The sequence below is a fragment of the Carassius auratus genome, chromosome 43 (assembly GCF_003368295.1).
Source record: "Carassius auratus strain Wakin chromosome 43, ASM336829v1, whole genome shotgun sequence".
Lineage (NCBI taxonomy): Eukaryota > Metazoa > Chordata > Actinopteri > Cypriniformes > Cyprinidae > Carassius > Carassius auratus.
The window spans coordinates 3,103,081-3,125,769 of NC_039285.1; the positions used below are offsets into that span (position 1 = coordinate 3,103,081).

Here is a 22,689-nt window from a genome sequence, read left to right on the forward strand (position 1 = left end):
ATAGTTGCTGCTGCTTAGAATCAGCGTGCATTGTAATGTACAGATAAATATCTATTTAAAAACTATCAAAAAATGTATCAATATATTTATGCATTATACAGTGTACAGATTAAGCAACATTCCTCTGTTGCAGTCTCTAGCTATGAAGAGCTAAATGTCACAAATGGCACATGTAACTTAACTGTAATTATCCTGTTTGCATTGTTAGTCTTTCTAGAGAGAAATATTGTACAACATTTTAGATCACTATAACTATGTGACCTGGACAAGGTAATAACAGACAAATCCACTCACACAGATTCATACTGTACATGCGTGTATCTCCTTTTAATGCTAGCCACATTACAGCCATAATTGAAGTCTATATAAATGTTTGGTGACAGCAATTATAACTGAATGTGTAAATGCTTTTGTATGATAGTCTCTAAGTATGTTGATTAATCTGGGGTTGATCTGTAAGTTTTATGAGATGATAACTGTTTGCTTTAGGGTGCAGTAATCTCCTTTTATACCTGAGATGTGGTTTGGTTTTGTATTGTAATGCCCAAGACCTCCTCAATGTCCTTGACAAGGTCCTTATAAAAGCAAACAATAGCAGACATTCAGTCAGTACATGTCTGACTACAGATCCTAACCTCTAGCCACTGAACAGTGAATGAGAATGCCTCTATCAAATTAAGTAACAGTGTGTTGAATGTAGTAATTCAGCAAGTGTCAATGAAACTCCAATTCAGTATCCAACATCTACAGTGTCCTACATTTGAATGACTTCAGCTGCAGATAATTTAGCCAGAGATAAAGCCTTGACGCTTCTAAATGAATACCTTGTGCACTGTATAAGATGTTATGACACAGAACTGAAGATTTATCAAAAAATGTGCACAAGATCATGTGTGTCCTCACCTGAATTTGCCCAAAAGCTCAAATTCACTACTCTTTGCCCCAAGTCTCAGCAAAACTTTGGTATAATGCTGGTAATAATAAACTTTAGTTAAAATACTAACAACAATTTATTTAAAATAGCACATTTAGACAAAACTGCAAAAACAGTTCTGTGCAAACTGAAAGTTTAACCCTTTTTTCCACTGCACCTGTATGGCCCAGTCTATCCATCACTTGCCAACGGTAATATGCAGGCAATTGTTGTACAACTTAATATGAAATTAGACAACCTTGAACATAATGACAGATGAAGTTTTGCAGAGCCTTTTGGAGCAAGTGGTGGAATAGTGAACTGGATGCAACTTCTCTACCAATTGACTGATATAATGTGGATATATTTTTGTTAATTATTTGATGGTCATAGTTCATTCTTTGTCTTTGTGAAGTGACCCTGAGTGTTCGAAAGGAGCTAAAAACATTATAATAAGTAATATGGTGAAACCATTCAGAATCAATGTGATTAATGTCCTACACTTAAAAAAAAAAAAGGTACTAGGGGTATTAATATGTATTAATATGCAATTTTCAAAAGTAGCATTTAGGGGTAGATAAAGGTACTTTTGTATGTGAATGTGAAACATCTGAATAGTATTTTTTTCTATGACTAATGTGAAGTGAAGAACATACCATTAGCTGGTATTTTAAGAGTAGGTTAAGGAAAAACAACATCCGCATACCATACAATTGTTTGTTCCTTGCATATTTGGAGCTGATATTTCCTGATGAATGATTGACAGGTTGCGAGCAAAGGTCAGCAGCGCTCCCTGGAGATCCTCCGAGATTGTTCTGTTAACGACACGCAGAAACAAACGAGCTTACTAATGATCCCCAAGAACCATCATCAGAGAAAAACAAAAAAACAATCACCTTGTTTGGCTGTGGGGCTGTAAGGAGCTTAATGAGAACTCTCAGCCTTAAAGAATGTGCTATTCTTCAGGGAGAAATGAGGACGGAAAGCAGGGCTTCAATGGGAAAGGTATAGGATTTATGTGATGAATGCCTTTTAATTCCACTTGGCAGTATTTTGTGCCCTGACACATTTCGGGTTGAGGTATTCTCTACATAATGTCTAATCAGCTCTTGGGAGTGTGTTCAAGGTCTAGATATATCTCTAATGGAAACGGGGACAGAGGAAGGGAAAACAGAACTGGAGAAAGATAAGGGTAATGCGTCTGCCTGCTTCTTGTGGGAACTCACAGCATGCCAAGGCGTCTTCGATCTCTGCTGTCATGGAGGGCGAACACAGTGCCTGGTCTTGCCTGAAACACGTAAAAAATATATTGAAACACTTGCTCCGCAATCAAAGAAGTCCAGCTGTATTATTGCAAAACAAGCAAACATTTTACCTTGACATCATATACTAAAGAAAGATTGGTCTGAAGAAGTCGAGCGATTGGTCACTGAGGTTTGCTGAGGAGAAAACAAACACACTTAAAGTTAAGCAACAAACTGCATGTAAAACTGTTGCTAAAAATTTGATCAGTACATCTAAATTATAAATTGACCTCTCGGGGACAGACAGTCATGCTAGAAACCAACAGAAGGGTTTCAAAAGCCACGGAGAAACAGGCATTAGTCTCATACTCATAAAAGGCACAGGGGACACAGAGACCTGCATTATAAGGTCATAATACCACTGCAGAAAACAGAAAGGTTTACTTTAGGTAAAAACCCAACAACCCTCACAGACATGGCAGATAAAAGACATGTCTTGAAGAAGAACACCACAAGACTGGATTAGTTAAGAGTGGCAAGACTCACAGGACTCGAAGCGGGCATGAGCCATGTTCTCAGTGACAAATATGAAGCGGAGGGTAAAACCTTTGCACAGTGTGCGAGGCATGAGTAATTCTCTTCTTTGGAACTCTATTTTCAGCTGTCAGACACACTATCCTCAAACAACAATAACAAACTTTTCCTGCAAGGTTTTAATTGTGTTTCTAATATTCTAAGCCTAACTGATGGGCAAAGCCAGAGCTGGGTGATAAGCACATATAAACTAAATGAATGTTTGATAAAATAATACAAGTCGCAGATTAACAAGCGTAAACTCCGGTTTGCCACTAATAAAGGAAGTCTATTGTTTAGTGGCTGGCATCAGGTTGATGAGGTGCTCAGGCATGCATACACATGCATAATGAATATGGTATGCATTATTTATGGGCTGATTATTTAGGCTCATCTATTAAAATGATAATGAATTCAGCTTCCTCTAAACACCAGTCAGGTCGGAAGCGTAATTACAGTGTTTAGTTGTATTTAACCAAAATAAAACAACAAAGCTTAGCTAGATCAATCTTTATGGATGCCTTGATTTATCGGGATAATATTCAGCAGAGGACTTTTATTGCTCTCTGGTCCGGTCTCAGGGAACACATTCAGGATAATGGCAATCTTGAGCTTTAAAGAGCTTAAGGAATCCCAAACAGTTTAGAGAATAAAATTTAAAGTGAAGGTTGAACCAACCTTCTTTTGTTTTCTACTGTGGAACACGAAACTATATAATTATAGCGATGTCCATGCTGTTATTGTCTATGCATTGAAAGTGAATGATGACTATGAATGGTGAAAATTTTCAAGACAAGACTTTCAGTGAATATTGACGTCAGTTTCAGTCTGTGCCTCACTTCTTATGCCTTTAGAACACTTAAAATAAGTTGGACAGACTACTTTTATAGTGATTTCATGATATTTATTTTACATCCCTTGGTCCCCATCTACTTTATTACATTGATTTTATTTACACTTTTAAATTCATTAAAAGTAATAGTAAAGACTTTTATATTGTAACAATAAAATTATATTTCAAATAAATGCAGTTCTTTTGAAAACTCTATTTATCAAAGACGTTTCCCAAAAAGGTTATGCAGCACAACTGTTAATAACACTGATAATCAGCATATCAGAATTATTTTTGAAGGATTATGCGACCCTGATCCTTCACAGGAATCAATTTGTAACAGAAAACTGTCAATTTAAATTGTAATATTTCAAAATATTACTGTTTTACTGTATTTTTTTATTACATAACAATCTTCTTTCAAAAATATATTTTTTAAATCTTACCTATCTCAAACCTTAGGTCGATTTAGAATGCCATGAGTGAGAAAAAATTAGTGAATTTACATTAAGGCGGTTAATGAAGTATTCTAAAGTTTTGAATATGTTTGAACACCATATTTCAAATCCAGTATATAATAACCATGTCTTCTTAATGCTGAAAGAGAAAGTGGATATTTTAATTGAATTTACAGATTCTTACAGCTTTGGTCTTTACTCTAGCATTGCATATGGAAGACTTCACTTCTCTGACTGGAGGAGGAACCTCCAATTTACTGGTGCGACAGTCCAGCATCCCCCTCGTCACCATGGGCATCAGCTGGGTCATGGCCAACTGGTTACTGTAGCCTAGGTCAGGATCAATAGCCCATACCTACAGTAAATACAAACCAGTGCACACAGATATAAGTCAGCAGATACATCACATACATCAAAATAACTATTCACTTATTTTCAGCCAACAAGTAGACAATAACAGAAATTTTAAAACAAATAGAAAGATGGATATTTCAAAACTGTATTCACACAAAAAAAAAACAGAGCTCAACAGACATAGGGTGTGTGTATGACAGAGAGAGAGAGAGAGAGAGAGAGAGAGAGTAACATAATGCATCTAAAGCCCAACTGGAGACTCTCTTCACATCTCTATGGTTAATGGCATCATTATAAGGATATTAAGGGGTCAGACCCAGTCGTGGCCTTATGCTTAAACAGGGCTAATTTTGCCTGATAATAATCTAATAGCTATGCCCTCTCTTCAAAAAGTGGCAAATAAATCACCAGTGAAGGAGTTGTTAATAACTAAGTGGCAGTTGGCTGACTCTCCTGTCGTCCCTATTTGTCAACCTAAACGCTGCTGCCAGGGAATGCAAATGGTGTTCCGGCTGCTGAAATCACTTTATGATCACAGTATCACAGTATACGTTCACATGCTGAAATACAGTGAACCGAATCATCTATTTACACTGGATTTAATCTGCAAACACTGATTCATTTCAGTATATAAAACTATTAAAAATCAGAACAAAGGATTATTTATGTAAAATGCTTGTTTTATTCTGTTGTTTTTACTCTCCCTCAAGCCAGATGTAGAGAGTTTGTTTCTTCATCGGATCAGATGTGGGGAAATTTAACTGTGAATGGGTGATGAAATGAGAGAATCAGTATAATGTTAACATTATACCTTCACTTCTTGCCAAAATTTGAGTCTATAATTCATTATAATGTTTCTTCCAGTGAAATCCCTCCGTATTTTAGCCAGAAGCAACAGTTAACTATTTTCTTGATTTATTTATTATTAAAATATGCAGCTTTTGCTAAAGTCGTGTGGATTACTTATTGATTATTGTTTTGTTTTTAGCAGCTGTTTGGACTCTCATTCTGATGGCACCCATTACCTCCAAAGGATCCATTGGTGAGCAAGTGAAACAAACTTATCTATATCTTGGATGGCCTGAAGGAAAGTACATTTTCAGCAAATTTACATTGTTGGGTGAACTATTCTTTCATTCAAAATTTGACTTTCCCAAAAAATGTAAAGCTCTTTTAAAAACTAAGCAACCAAAAAATAAATTCCTTTAAGAAATAAGCTCTTATAAATGGCAAAGCAAAGACCTTTAAAATAGGACTCCAGGCTTACAGAAGACATCAGTATAGAGAGCTGAATTCACCCAGCATTGCCTTCCGTCCATAGTTAATACCTCTGCTTGTTGGATAGGTGGGACCATTTAGCCAGTCCGTAGAATCAGCCAAGCCTGCTTCATTGTCAACCTTAACAAAGGCGCTTGATATATACGCCCAGATTGTACCTGTCTTTGATAGCTCCTTCACTTTCATTAAAAACTGCAATCTTGCAGCTGAGCCTCCCTTCTCACACAATGTGAAGCAAGCCTGCAAGGACAAACACATGCGACCCACCTCTCCCCCACACATACAAAAAATACTGCTTTTAGCAACAAGTTTGAATGTAAATTGATGTTTAAATAGAGACAGGTTAGCACTAGTTTGGCAGATCTGTCTGCCTCTGTGCAAGGAGAGATGGGACAGTAATGTTTGGATTTTTCCGTCTGAATTCTTTTTGTTGGTTTTAATTGTGTGTGCAGTTTATTCTCTGTAAGACACGCTGAATAAAATTCATCCTGTGCCTCTGTGAATTCACAATATAGAGAATCCTGGTGCTATTCAAACTGAATAATTTATGGATTACTTTCATTTGCAGGAGTAAAATCCATATCAGGAGACTATAGGAGATTCAAGTGTGACATTTTCTATGGAAGAGAACATTTCAGCTCAATGCGTAATTTATATATAAAAAAGCTGCCGTTCTCTGACTTCCAAAGTCAATCATCTATTTTAAAATCACAGCATGCCAACTGAGTCAATGATTAAAACAGCAGCATGTGACCTTCATTTGAAAATATATCAGTTCTATACTATTTCGCAATTTCAGAAGCATAAATAGCATAATGTGCATATGGAGCTGTAAAAATCAACCACTGACTCAATGGGGGCTCTTGCTTTCACTGTGTTAAGTAAATGACATTTCAAGAGCATACACACATGATTACAACACAAACAAAAACATTAGCTCACACCAAAAGGGCTGTCCGTCCCCACAAAGGGCCCTGAAACATTAAGAACAACTGAGAGGAGGTCTTCTATTCGCAGTAGTGACAGATATAGTGAATGTGTTCTGCCACCCTCTAGTGGCAGTGGGAATCACTCAAAGAACAATGTGACAAGACACATTTCTATCTTAAGCCTGCCAGCAGGGATCATTGATAAAAATCACAGTACTCTATTTAATTATGCATCATGTTGCCTAGTTATATAATCACTTCTTTGCTCACTTATCATTTGCACTATGTACAACATTTCCACAGGGGATATTCACATTCCACAACTTAATAAACAGACCTAAATTTAGAAGCACGTTTTGAAAAATAACTAAATCAATATCTAACACAGCAAGCTCAGTGAGGTCAAATCCATACCGTTTTTTCTACATTAGACTCATGTTTATTTTAATGCATCCCCTCCATTTTTCCCTGCAGAGATTTTTCAGTTGTCATGTCCTTTGGCAGAGATGTAAAGCAAACCATGCATGGTCTGAAACACAATGAATGCTAGTTAACCTCCTACTGTTAGGGGTGACTCTGCAACTGTAACATTTTTTTATTTAGGTAACTTTAAAAATTAGCTTCATGAGGTCTTAATTAACTGTTTTCAACCTTATTACATTAGCTAATGCTGTCAAAGAGATTAGAAATAAAATACTCTTTAGTTTAGATAACTGCACATATTCATTTATAAAGTACATAGTCTCTTAAATCTACTCAGTGTACTGTCTTAATGTAGTTTTTGCAGAAATTGAAAAAATAATGGGAAAATCTCACAAATAACCAAGCCAAAAAGAACATCAACAGTAATGTGCAGGTGAAAACACTATAGTGTTCAATCTGTCTTGACAGTGACCAAGAACCCCAACGTCTGAGGAAACGACACTCCAGCCTGACCTCCTGTCTGACACCACTACATATCAAGGGGTGTTGTAAGGTCAGAGGGTAAGGCCTTAAAAGGGGAATTAGTTTATTGACACAATAAGACCTGACAGTTTATTAGATAGCCTTTTGACACATTGACCCCTGGTCATTCTATCATCTGTACAGCTCTTAAGGGTAACCAATAGGAGTGTCCTATTACATCTCAATAAGAGTCCAGAACCAGTAGATTGAACTCTTACACTGCCTATATTCTAAGGTGAGAACAGTGTTACGGACTGTGACAGAAGAGTGCCACATGTCAGAACCCATCTCATTCTCAACAACTTCCTAACATGGCAGGTTCTGTTTGCATAGAGCTGTAAAACAGATCGCTGACATTTAAAGGTCAGTTTGTTTCTTAGAGAGCTTGTTTGATAAAAGATATATAGAGCTGAGTGCTTCCATTGTTCCTGGAGCTTCAAATGTACATTAGCCGCATTTCCACTGTCGGGCCAGTGCGAGCCTGCATTAAAATGACAGATACATGCAAAATCAGCTTCATAGAATGCCCTAAATAAAACTAATATCTCAAATTTAACGCCATAAAGCAATTTGCAACCAGTGTCTGGGGCTGATAAAAAAAAAAAAAACATTAAAAAATATATATTTATAACATAGCACATATAATACATAGTGTCAATACTCTTGATGAGGCAGTAACTGAAGTGTGTCTTAATTTGACATGCCTTACAAAAGCACAGAAGGTGCATGTGTATGGGGGTGGTGGTTGGTGTTGATTGACAGCTCATTGCCAAGGCATCACAGTAGTCTAATAGCTTTAACTGAAGGCAATGGTAACTGCACCTGTCCCCAATAACAACTGACACATGCTGGCAGATAAATACCCATGCAAGCCAATCGATCAGTAGATCAATCGGGGTCTGTTTGCGATCAATACAGCCCTTGTTTCTGTAACTAGAAAACACCATAATGTCTTTGACACTTAATTATGTTGTTAATTGCAATGTTTGACTTTCTGTGAGTGCCTCTTAAAACCTGTTGGTTAGTAAGAGAAAGAATTTCACCTTAAGGACCTCTCAAAGCAGAGAAGAAAGGACAGAGCACTTACGGATTGCACATAAGTGCATAGTTTGTGCTTACAACTGCAGTGAGATGTATAGAAAACAGTTTCTTACTAAGCACAATATAAAAGTGAATAGAATCTTTTTGGTGGGAAACTATTTAAAAAAAGGCCTTTTTTTTACTTAAGCGCATTTAACAACTCAATAGGTCCAGTTTTACAACCTTGAGAAGTGCAGGTTATGCTCTAGAAGATGTAAGGATTAATCCATTTTTGATCTTTTATAAAGTCTTTATCCTTTTCAAGTACATTTATAACGGTAAAAAAAAACTGACACAACTAAGGAAGTCTTAAAACGAGGAGATACTATGTTGTTGATATTCAAGTCATGAAACAGTCATCATCATATTCAAGTACCAGAGGAGCCAGGGTCAATCGCTGCGCAGTGATTTCACCCCCGACACAAGCCATAAAGCACACAATGGTGCGGCAAAAAGTGTAAGGAAACGGCCTTCGTTCCCCAAGAAAGAGCAGGCGCGCTCTGAGAATTTGCCAATGCACTTCACACAAACAGCGGGGAGGGAAGGAAAGCGAGAGGGAATCATTTTTGCCATTCTTTATTTGGACTTAAACTGCGAGCTGTACTGTGAGAGAGGATTCAGGCCTTGCTTGGCTTCCACATAAAGATGAGCTATTTGAAAATAGATAAATAAAGCAGACGTCTCTTGTGTGCTTTGATTGCTGTATGATCTCTACATTAGGAAGAGCGACATTGCAGTCACGAGCATAGTCAAAAGCATACAGTGCCTCCTAAGAGGGATATGGGGCTTTTTAAAAAAAGCTTTCCTTAAAGGGATAGTTCATCAGAAAACAAATATTCTTCCATCTTCTTTTGTTTTTGTTTTTCGTGCAACAAATTCAGTTTTTTTGGACCCCATTAAATAGATTTTTTCTTTTTCTTTTATGAACAAAAACAGAATATTATTATTCTTTTTTTTTATTTATACTTTTGTGTTTTGTGCATTGTTTTTTCTTTTCTTTTCTTTTTTTTGTTATCCCTCTGATATACTTTTCCTATAAATCCGATATTAGAAAAACCAAAAATCCTAAACAAATATGAAGTGATGATACTATACGTAAATCACCGTTTTTAATAGATAGACAATTTGAATAAATATGGGGCTTTCCTTAAAGATATAGTTCACCTGTCTGCCATCCTTAACTCTCTGTTCTAAAAGTAAATTAGATATTTAGAAAAATGCCTAAAGTGTTATTGTTATTTGTCCATACAATAAAAGTCAGTCGGGTCCATTGTTGTTTTGGACACCATTAGCTTTCATTATATGGACAGAGATAGGTGAAACATTGTCTGAAAATAAAGCCTGGTTATAATATGGACATATTTGCGGATTGCTTCCCAAATGCAACATTAACCAAAGGGGAATACAGAAGGTGCTGTTGCATTCAAAATCTAATAAAATAAACGTGGTACAACACATAATCCCACATGCATTGAATAAAATAAGTAGGAGACAATCTGTCTATCTGTTGATGCTATTAGTATAATGCTCCCTTGTGTCTAATGACCCGTGTGCTAGCAGAACGTGCATGTTTGTAATGTGTAAAGTGTAGCGTGTACGAGTCCACCCAGCCGTTGAATAGAGTGAGATCTACATGTCTTTAACCCATCTTTTTTGAATAGCTGTAAGGCTTGCCCTAGGCTGAAACACCCCTCGGGTGTGGGCCTCCCAAACACACTGCAAAGAATCACACAGTCTTTCTTTAAACTGCCTCTAGGTCTGTTTTCACACTTATCTGCGGCTGTTCCTCTATAGGAACACATGGGTTATTCTTTCTCCTGCATTAGAAAAGGCTCTTTATGCAATCAATAATTAAACGTACACACAGTAAACAGGGTAAATAGAGGGGGAGCTGAACATAGGCCTGGGCTTGACAGAGGGAAATTAAAGGATGCATTCTAGTGAAAGACAGCTCCCTAGAGAGGTAAAACATCATTTCAACTTCTATGACTTATAACTAAAGCCAAGCGTAAAACTTAAGTGAAGCCACCGAGCGCTGATAATTGCACTCTGATAATTACAAAATCATTGTAATATTTTTCTCAAAGGATAACAGCCTCTAAGTGCACATTTAAAAAAAAAATGCAAATACATGCCATACATACTAATTTATTGTACTTAAAGAACAAAAGGCAAAATTTAACCCATTATTACCCACTGCAACATTAGACTGATATATGCGTTCTAGAGTATTTCAGCATTTGTCGCTGAATTTATTAGCTTAGAGTAATAAAGATAATGTAACATCAAGCAGATAAATAAAACATATAACACGCAAATATGCAACCGCAAATCATTCAGCAAAATTCAGGCACAAAGGGTGCTGCAGAATGGCAAGACTGCCACTAAAAGAGTTATAACAGATCTGTAGAAAATGACTGACACACTGAAATAACCTCTGTGCTCTTTATTCGGTTAGCAAAGCTTGCCATTGATTAAAAAGGTTGAAGAGGTAGAATAAAGGCGCGGACTGGCTTCCATATGGCCCAGAAGCCCTTAGGGTGCAGGCCAGCTCATCAGGCCCCAGTTCCCTTTCCTCTCACTGGCACCCCAGCTGGTGAAGAGCCCCCCATTTAAAGCTCCTTCACTGCCATCACCATAATGGAGCTTGGCTGGGCCTCAACCGCTTACCTCTGTAATTAACAGCACCAATGCCACCACAATTACAGCCCCAGATTCCTCTCTCGGCCTCAGTGTGAATTAGGGACTGAGCTAATAGCTTGGAGGTAGGACACACGGCCTCCTATTGCCCCCGGGATAGAACCCTACAATAAAAGGCTGCAATAAAAGAAGCAAGGTCTGATTTTGCACACAGCCGTGTTGATTATAACCTTGTAATTAGCTTACATGAGGCTCACGGTGTAATGGCAAAACACAGTATTTAAATCAAGGGCCAGATTGTAAGAATATGATCCAGGAGAGGGTTATGAACACGATTACAGGCGGATAAAACCGATGTGTTTTTAAAGCACACGACAGACTGTTGAATACATCGCATTTAAATTAGAATACAAATGACTCATAATTAATTTCCCATGAATTTGAGTCATAAGCACTCTCTAGACAAATCATGGTGATTGAATCAAAGTTTGGCCTTGGTCAGTAATGACAGGCTTGTCACTGATACAAGGGTGCATTTTGTACAGAACGTGAAGATAAAAACCAGGTAAAGGCGGAAATTAAAATTAACAGGGCTTGTGACTGAAGTGTTGCTGCATTTGCAAAATAAAAGAAACGGCACATTTTATTTCGCATTTAAAAACAAGCCACTTGAAATTTCTGAATTGCTACTGTTGCTCAACAGGCACTTACTAATGCAGACTGTGCATTTGAATGGTGAAACTGCGATTAGGACAAATCAGAACAAATTCTCAACAGATTTATTATTTTTGTTTCATAAGCAAAATCTCTGTCATGTCTTATGCTTTTACAAAATGTTTAATAATATCAACTTAATATTTGGGGTTTTATTAAACAATATGGTATTTTCCACACTGAAAGAAACTTAAACGTAAAATAAGATCCAATATAATGAATGTAGATTATCCTGATAATATAATTAAATTAAACATAATAAAAAAATATATATATTAATTTATTTTCTCAACAACAAAAAAACTGCATAGGTTATTTAAAGTAAATTTATTTAAAACTAAAACAATTGTACCTTTATTTGAGACTGAGACATTCTCCACTCCTGTTGTACCCATGGGTGGCATTTTAGGTGGCAAAAGTCACAATAGGCCATTCCCAGTCCACACACTTCACTATCTTGAAGAGCCATTGCTGGACTTCCATGTGTTCTTTCATTAGCCTGGTCAGAGCTTCATGAAGCTGGAAGACACATGAATTACCTCTAATATTCCATTCTTTTTCTACATCATCAATGTAAGTTTCACATGAGGTATTTAAACAGATGACTGGCACACAGACCTGCTCCAGGGTGTATATATCCCACTTTCCTGGAGGCATGTCGACCCCTGCACTACTGCAGATCCTTCTTCCTCCGGATTTAGTGCTGCACCAAAGGCTCTGTGCCCAAAAGTGAAACTTCGAGCTCATCTGGATCTGCCACAGCCAGGTCATTGATGTGGGTGACACCGCCGATCATGTATGCCTGTTTCCCCTGGATCAAATTCTTGATGCACTGTAGTGTTCTAGGGCTGTACTTCAGGATTGAAGCTAGACACATGTTTCGGGTCTAAAAGAGGACCATAATGCACTGTTGTGAGTTAATGGTCAATCTGATGAGCACAAAAGCTGCAGAATTAATTCTGTATGTTTCATAATAACACAATAAGCTCTAATAAAGAGTATGCATAACAGAAATGTATTTATTATGTATAACCCCCCAAAAAGGTGTGTTTTTGTGTACATAAATAACTGTCCTTTCCACTCCAGCTCTAATGTCTTGTACCCTCCCTTTGTCTATGGGTGTAATTTATGAACGTGAACAAACACATTGGGCCCATTACGTGCAGCCAGTGGGGTCATGACCTCTCCTGTACTCCTACACGTTAAATTGATAAAGGAGAGTCAGGGGAGGGCCATACTGTGTGCTTAGTGATGGGCTCTGTGGGGAAAGCACTAATTACTCCACATCTGTATGTTTGATCCAAACAGAATTGTCCCTTCTGTCATTGGCATGCCATGCTGGCAGCAATGGCTAACAGAGATTTATCCTACTGACACGTCTGGCAGAGTTTACACAGAGAGAGGAATCGAAAAGGAAGAGGCTGCGCATGCCACTCATCCAGGCAGTTAGGCCTACAATAATATAAGAAACAAATTTGCATAGTGTCAAAAAAAAAATCCTTTCAAGACTAGTTTACTTTTGTGTTGTATTTTTCTATTCATGACTTGAACTTTCCACTTGCTCTTTAGGGTTTTAAGGTAACTTTTTTTTTTTTAAGAATCTTTTAAAATAAGTTTGAATTGAATTGACCATCTAACCTTGCATAAATGATGACAAGAGAAAACAAGCACGGCTTGCACCACTTACATTAAAATACTTTATGTAATAAAGTGTTAAAATAATGTGTGCTCTTAAAATTTTGTAAACAAATCCCCCTAACTTCAGACCGATCAGGAGTTCTCATAAATAATAAGTAAATATTACAAATAGTAAATATTTTAAAGAATAAATATTTTAATTAATTATTTAGATTTGTATCATACATTTATATAAAAGCCAATTATTTAATAATAATGGAAACATTTTGCAATTTTAATATCATGAGTAATATTTGTCTGATAAAATATAAGGCTTACATGAAAAAATATATATAATTATTATAATAAATATATAGCAGTATTAGAATCATAGTTTGGGGTCCCTGATATCAAAAAGTCTATATATTGACAATGTTTATGTTTAGTTTTGAACAATATATATATATATATATATATATATATATATATATATATATATATATATATATATATATATATATATATATATATATATATATTATCTTCTCTGCATTTCTCCTCTCCCCTAGCCTTCTTTCTAATCTAACTGTTTAATAATCCTGCATTGTTTATTATGAATATTGTTGCTCTGTGACTAATTGCTTTTGTTATTCTATTGTAAGTGGCTTTGGATAGAAGCTTCTGCTAAATGAGTCAATGTAAAAGTGTACATCCTTTTGCTGAAACCTAATCATTTATGGAAGATCATTAGCAGAGAGTAGTAAATGCAAAGGTCACCTCTGTCGCCCTCTACAGGTGAGAAATAAATCTAATTCTTCAATGAAAATTGTTAACAAATTCATGTGCATCACCAGAAGTTGAGGGGAGAAAAAAAGGTTTGCATATCAACATCTAGGTGTGTGTGTATGTGTGTGTCACCATACTAAAAAAACACTCCAGTGCTTCTGGCATGAGGATGTGTAGTACTGGAGAACATCCTCACCCAGGCGGAGACACATAGATGACTTCGATGTTCTCATCTATATGTAACACATACAATACAGCGCTTGCTTTCATGTGTCTGCTGCCAATCCAATTTGATCATGTGATGATTAAAAACCTCACCTCTGATGTCACACAGTCGGCCCATCTGGGTATTCTGGAGTACATCAAATCCCCTGAGACTGAGGGGATGTTGGGAATATCCTACTGAACAAAACAAAATGATTTGTAATGAGATTTTAAATATTTTAACAACAAATTAATGACTATTTTAAGTCAAGACACTAAGAATCCTCAAAAAGACTACTATAAACTAATCTCTATAATGAAATGATTACATGCATGAAAAGAAAAAGAGTAAGGCAATAAAAACAATAGGGTTCAACTTCTTAATTATCTGAGCTCACACAGGCCTCTCCTCAGACACCCCAGTGCAAAAATCACACTCCATCTGCTGGTGATTATAATTCATACACATCTTCATCTCCAATAGCCAGCACAGGCCTCAATGACAAGTTTTTAGTACCTAAATAAAGTTTCTGCGTTTTCATCAGATGCACCCAAATACATGTATTTTTTTCCCTTTAAATATTACTGTATGTGACCAGAAGCCATCATAACAGAAAAGAATTACCCACTGATGATACTGTATGTGATGATAGTCCTTTTGGCGGAGGTGATGTGTTTCCAGTTGGCTGCCAGACTCTGTGAATCAAAGACAGCAGAGAATAAAAGAGAATAAGAGTGATCGGTGACAGACAGTACCCAGCAGCACATGGATTTATCACGTTGTCGGCCCACCGATGCCAGCAAAAAGGGAGGAAATTATGCTCGTCTTTCTCCCTGGGTCTCATGGAGATAAACCAAGCATAAATCACATTAATTAAATCAGCTAAGTGCATAGTTAGAAACATCTTCCCTCTATTAATTCAATTAGCAGGCTACATGAAGCTTTCTGCCAGGGGAAGATTAAGGCTTAATTAAAAGGATGTGAGTGTTTAAAGGGTGGAAACATACACAAGCTTGTGTCTCCTCTCACAGTGAGTGACGGTGAGGATAAATGAACATGTGGGCACTAATTAAGAGACATGCTTGTTTCATAAAGATATTACAGGAATGACAGAACAGATGAAACATCTGTTCTGAAAAATAGAAACTTAATCTAAACGTGAGATTGTGCTATCACAATCACTCTTTGCATAAGCACCTATGCAATGGAAGTTCAATTCTTTTCACATTATTTTATACAACATTTCATGAGTGAAACCACTGTACTTTCTTATGCCATGGATTCATGATCATTCAAAAGATATGACCAATGAAAGATTGAGACATTTTTGAAAAGCTGCTTGAGCAAAGAAACAATATTGCCAGTTACTTGTCTGTTTTTGCCCCGCCAGTGACAAAAGTTTCAAGAAAAGCCACAGCAGAACCATTGCATGAATCAGTTAAATGATTACTAATTCATAAAGACAGCTGCAAATGAATCAGCAATTCTGAACAGTTAATTTGAATGAATGGTTCTTTGACTTACAAGTATGAACAGTTTTTTTTTTCCTGAAACAATTGTTTCTTTCCTGAATGAACAAAGATTGGTTGAACAAATAATTTAATGACTCACTAATCAAGAAAATCCCTGTGTCCAAGAATCCCTACTTTCCTACTAGACAGTAGATGAAAAACAAAAAGAAAACTGACAGCCTGGAATGCATACAATGAGACAAACAACGAAAAATGAAACAGTTATAGAAATGTTCTTGGAATGTTGCTCAACCAATCAAATTTGAAGACCAGATAAAGACCAGTTAGATAAATGTGTATTTTATTCACCTCTGCCCTGATGCAGTGGTTTTTTAGTTGGCAGAGAGAGACGTTAGGCCTGCAGATTCCTCTTCACATGGCCTAGTTTTTTCATGTTTCAGTAAAGACATAATTTGCGCCGCCCATTTGTGCCGGAGTTGGAGCAGGTAGGCGGTATAAGCAGAGCAATGCCTCCAGCAGGTCTGGATGCACACAGCTGCCGTCTGATGTCCCTCAATGCCTCTCGATGCCATACCTCATCCCTGTTCTCCAGCACTGAGAGCAGCTTCTCCACATGGGTGCCCAGGACCCTGCCGTCTCTCCAGTTGAGCTCCCCACTCTGCACACACACAGCCAGCCTCTCCCCACACACCCACGCCTGTGGCACCGCAAAGTCCTATAGCATCCACTGCAGCTGGTCCAGAGCCTCCACCACTGCACCCCAATACAGACAAGTATTGCTTTTTAAACCTAGAGTAGTCAGGATCGCCCAGGTCAATCTGACCATCGACTACCGTGAAAGGATATTTGCTGATAGCAGCTGGCACTGGAATACTCTAAGAAGAGAAAAATGCATATTATAATTAAGGCAAATGTAATGGGACCAAAAGTGTAGCACTTTAAGTGTAGGTACTAACCCTGAACCTACCCCTAAACCTAACCCTACCCCATGTAGTTACCTTGTGTTACCAGAACTTTCTTAGATAAATACACTGTAAGTACACTATAAGTACATGTTAGTACACGTACTGTACAATAAAGTGCAGCCAGTGTTTAATTACCAACATTCTTCAAAATATCTTTTTTGTGTTCCACAGAAGACAAGAAATTCATACAGATTTGAAACGACGTGCAAATGATGACCAAATTCAAATTTTTGGGTCCCTTTTAAACTATCCCTTTAAAAAATTATTATGGCTCATATTGTTATGTCACCCCCCCCCCCCCCCCCCCCATTTTGTCCTTGAAAGCTGCTTTAGTAACCTAAATAAACAAACAGTAAAATCTGCTAAAAGCGAACAGGAAACTAGTGTAGATGCTTGTATTTTTGGCAACAAGTCATAAATACAAAAGGTGACAGAAGGTGACTATTTCAAATCATTCCCTATATCTGCCCTGAAGCTATTCCTGACACATTTAACATTATGTCGGGGTAAAAGGTCACTATATAGAGCAGTGCACTTTACACAGAAAAATACAGTTTATTTTCAGCTTGTTCTAAAGCTCTCATGACCAGATTGCATATTTAGTATGTGTTCACATTATAAAATAAAACGTATTAGAAACAAGACAGAGCGTCCAAATCATTTAAAATGTTACCTCAGAAAGCTGAAGCCTTTTCTAACTCATCTATCATCAGATAAGAAGTATATACTACAATCAAAGACTGTATAATATACGTAACCGATATATTAAAAGGATAAGAAAAAATAAATATAAATACAGTATATGTAATATTTCTCTAGTTATTTGATTGACATTTTGTAACAGAAGTGAACATTTCTGGCTACATTAATGATATTAATACAAATATATCTGAGACTTAAAATATCACAGACAACATAAAATTATCTGCTGAAAATAAAATGCAATACTCTTATCTACTTGTTTTTTCGGTTGCACTTTATTTTACAGTACGTATACTAACATGTTCTTATAGTGTACTTACAGTGTATTTATCTAAGAAAGTTCTGGTAACACAAGGTAACTACATGGGGTAGGGTTAGGTTTAGGGGTAGGTTCAGGGTTAGTACCTAGTTATTGTAATTACTATAATAAGTACATAGTATGTACATGAGGAACAGGACTGTAAAATAAAGTGCTACCGTTTTTTCCACAGTAATTCAGTTTACTCTTCCTATGTACATGTTGGTATCGAATACAAAACAAATATTGTATCTATTTATAGATACAATAGACTTTTTAACTTTATATGTAGGCTGCAAGTGTGTAATGACATTGAGGAAACAGACTGGCCCGTCTAACTTTGGCCACTGTCCTCTCTCTGGAGCACATGGACAGCTTTGGGCTGGTTTGCAAGGAAGATAGAGGTCAGCTGCTGAGGATGGCAATATTAAGCAGTACATCTGTTTTAACAGTGAAAATAAAAATAAATCTTTCTTGAGCACCAAATTAGCATATTCTAATGATTTCTGAAGGATCATGTTACTTAATGAAGACTTGATTAAGGACTACTGAAAATTGCCAGTACAGAAATAAATGATTAAAATCTATTAAAATAGAAGACAGTTCTTTAAAATTGTTAGAAGAATGTTACTGTTTTTACTTTATTTTTGATCAAATAAATTCAGCCTTGGTCAACATAGTAGACTTTAAGAAACATTAAAAAGTTTTACAAACTCAAAACTCTTGAACAGTAGTGTATATAATGAACAAAGAAATACTGTATTAGTTTTTAGAAGACGTTTATACCTGCATTCATGTCTCTACATTCGGGTGGTGGTTTGGGTTGAAGGTTTTTAGGCAGACCTTCACGCGCTGTAGTTAAACTCCCCAAAGCAGGGCCAGTGATCACCCTTTGAGTCCCAACCTGGAAAAACCAAGCCAAACAAATGTTGTTTTCATTGCATTAATGAACACTATACCATTTCTAACCACTGTGGTTCAACTAAGTTGGAACAGTTATTATAATAGTTATTATATTTATTTTTAAAAGCACACACTTCATACTTTTATTCATAATTTTAGATAAACGTTTACTGTAGCACTGAAATCTCATTTGAATGATTTAAATATGAGTATACTCCTTTTTGATGTGAAAGAGAAACATGGTCACCATTCACTTTCAGTGACAGGGAAAATGAAATTTACATTTTTGGCAGAACTATCCCTTTAACCTTGAACTAAGAAATGGGCTTTTCTTAAAAAGGCAAGAAAACATTGTTAAACAAACATGGAGGAATAACTGAGCCCCAAAGGATAGATCTGTGGTCAAAGGTCAGAGGTATTGAAAGTGACAGAACAAAGGATATCAACCTACTGCCCTGTCTCACTGGGTCAAGAAAGCCACCATTCACACAATACTAGAAAAAGAGAGAGGGGGAACATACTTCGCTCAATAACTTGCTCATGGAGAATGCTATTAGCTTTGGGTCACCGATCTGATTTTTCCCTCCAAACAAAACTTTGTTGTAAAAGGCTGGGAGTCGACTATCCATTAATCAGGCTGGTGGCAGCTTGTAGATGTCAAGAAATATGGTTTCTCTTTCTCTCAGTTCGGTTCGCTGTAGTGAATCACAAGTGCGTGCACATTTGTGAGAGAGAGCACTGTGATGTTGTGTGATTACAACCGACAGATTTTCCGCATTCATTAAAATAAAGCTGGAGCTAAAATACACAGTTAATGACATTGTAAACTGGCCAATAAGCCCCCTTCCCTGAAGCAATCAATCATATGCTGGCAATGCTTTCTGGATATTTTGAGCACGGCCCGGTTTATTTGTCTCGCACCTTCTCTCAAGTGAACAGCTGCTTGAAATCTTCTAGAATTAAATTCCATCAGACCAATGCCTAAAATGCTTGCACCTCCTCATTATCATATAATAGTTCATAAATCAAAAGAAAGTCATGCTCCACATTCCACAATAAAAAGGATGTGTTGCAATAATTAGGATTCTTCGTTGGTAGTCATATAGCGACTAATATAATTCATCATTAATTTTTACAATCATTTTGGTAAAAACAAGCCCCAGAAATCACTCCCAAAGATGCTTCAAAAGACAAAAAGCCCAATAAAAACATGTTATCTACAGACAATTTATAGTCAATTAAAAGCCAGTTGGCTAAATGACAAGATAAACTTTTTTGGTGCAGAAAAATGCAAAGTGTAGGACATGCATTAATGATAGCACACAAAACAGCATCAAAGAACGACTCAGAGAAGGTCATTTCCTCAGTGCCGAAAAACCCATAATTTAGAGCACATTGCAAGTTTGTCAAGTTGTGGGCACATGCCAGACAGAGCCTTTCTGTATACTCTTCTCATCCTGCTGTTCTGGATTCTCCCCTTGATGTTCTCTGGCCTGTCTGTTGTCACACCACAGAGCTTCCTGACAAACCACAAGCACCGGCCAGGTGTTTGGCAGCGGTTTTTGGAGGCAAGCAGCTGTTTAAGTGGTACAAGAGGGCATTTAAAAGAAAAAAAAAAAAACAGTGTGAGCTCCTTCAGACTCAGTGGAGAACTAGCCGACAGCACAGAGGTATAGACGCAGCTGGCAGAGCACCAGGTAAGCTACGGCTGTCTTATTGGCATGCGAGAACAGGTACCAGTGCCTGTCCTGAGACAGCTGTAAAGCAGCAGCCCATACAACTGCAATCAGGCAGTGGCCGTCCTCCGAAGAATGCTGATGTGCCGCAATCTGCGTCTGTCTGCTTTCGGCAGCCAAGTCTCATACCTTCTTCTCAACAACATGACAGCCTCCTCACAAGTGACAGGCAGAGGATGCAGGAGATAATGGAAGAACCCAGCGGAAAGCAGAAGGGGGGAAACAAGAGCACCAAATCAAATGGTGACCTTTAGAAAGATTAATTTGTTTACCAACAGACAGATTTAGCTGTCTCTGCCAAACCAGGCGACCTTCAAATCCACACCTCCTGTTTGAAAGCAAAGTGACCGGAGTCATCTATTATTACATGCCAGTCAAATCATTTCTTTTCATGAGGTTCAGGTGACAGATGCTGGTGTTAAGACAACAGTCAGAGCTGGCCACCATATAATCAACACTATCAATAAGCCTTAATCATAAAAGCTGCTGGTCAATTCTCATGTCATTCCAAACCTGTATGACTTTATTTCTTCTATGGATCATAACAGCAGATATTCTGAGAAATGTCACATATAATTGTTTGGCTAACCAGCATTCTTCAAAATATTTTCTTTGTGTTTTGCAGAACAAATAAAGTCATACAAGTTTGGAACAACATGATGATGAGTCAACGATGTCCCGAATTTTCATTTTTGGGTGAACTGTCCCTTTAATTTACCTTCTTTAATGATAATAAAAGCCTACTGTGTCTTTCAGCAACTCAGACTGGCCCTGGCTCTCTTGTGCAGGTGAGAAAGCTGAATCCCATAATTTTGTTGCACAATCTCCTTGTTCTTTTGGAGAAAGAGGTTATACAGTAGATGCATGATAAATACTGACTTGTGCTGTTGGAGCGACAGATAACAGAAAACAGATTTTTTTTGTCTTAACAAATATTATGAATAAGTGTAAAGATGGAAAAATTTTCCTCTGGTGATGTACTACTAATGTACGCATCTCAGAGGACGTGTATTTGGTCTCATATGGTGGCTGCCTACGAAAATGTTACGAAAATATTTTAGATTTAATATGATTTTACATACTCTAATGGAAATCCTGCTGATGTTTAAGAGGTTATTTGCTTATTTATATCAGTATCAGAGTTTCCTTTTAAATACCATTTTACAAGCTTGGCGGGGCAGGCTTCTTTTCAGACTCTTCTATACAGGGAAGGGTCAAAACCTAATTATAAATAGTTTCAGATAATGGTCTGCATGCCTTTGTGAATCAGGAAACAAATGTTTACAAGCATCATTCTTCCATGATCCACATTTCACATATATGTATTTATTATATTTATATATATAATATAGAGAGAAAGAGAGAGGGGGGGGGGGGGGGAGAGATTGATAGATGATTTATTTAGCAGTTTTTTAAACTCCCCACTGCTTCTATAAATTAAATATTTTATGTAATGCAGATCTCAACTATAAAGAAATATTCAAGTCAGTTTTGTCATAAAGTTTGCTTTAGATAACTTACCTTTATTCCATTTTCTGTCCTGCTGATGGCTGTATCCAAAGACTGAATGTCCATAACAGCACAGTCAGTCGAACAAGATTCTTTATTAATTGTCTTAAATAATCCTACACCTTAAGACACAATCAAAATATTAAATGTAACGTTAATCTGATTTATTTGGTAAAAAATGTCTGACGTCCTTAAAAATAAGGATGAAGTTGGGCATATTTTAAAGTTTTAATTACTTTGTTAAATTTTGTACTATCAGTTACTTTGAAACTACAATAGTTACATTATATCAAACAATTAAAACTTCAACAGTACCTGTCAAGCTTTCTTTTATATTATTTTGCTCTTGAGCACATTATCTGTACTAAAATATGCCCAACTTCATTCTTATTTTTAAGGACGTCTGACATTTTTCTACTAAATAATTCAGATTGCATTTAATATTTTTTTCTAATTGCGCGTTCTCGCTTCCAAGTCTTATGTTTTGTAAACAAAGGTCTGTCCGTAACTATGGCAGCACGACGCGTATGGCAGTA

General features: G+C 36.9%; 1 pseudogene; it reads right to left on the reverse strand.

Annotated features, from left to right (window-relative positions):
• Positions 1–1,529: 1,529 nt before the first annotated feature.
• LOC113061212 (IQ motif-containing protein H-like) lies at positions 1,530–22,457 on the reverse strand (annotated as a pseudogene).
• Between the last annotated feature and the right edge of the window lie 232 nt (positions 22,458–22,689).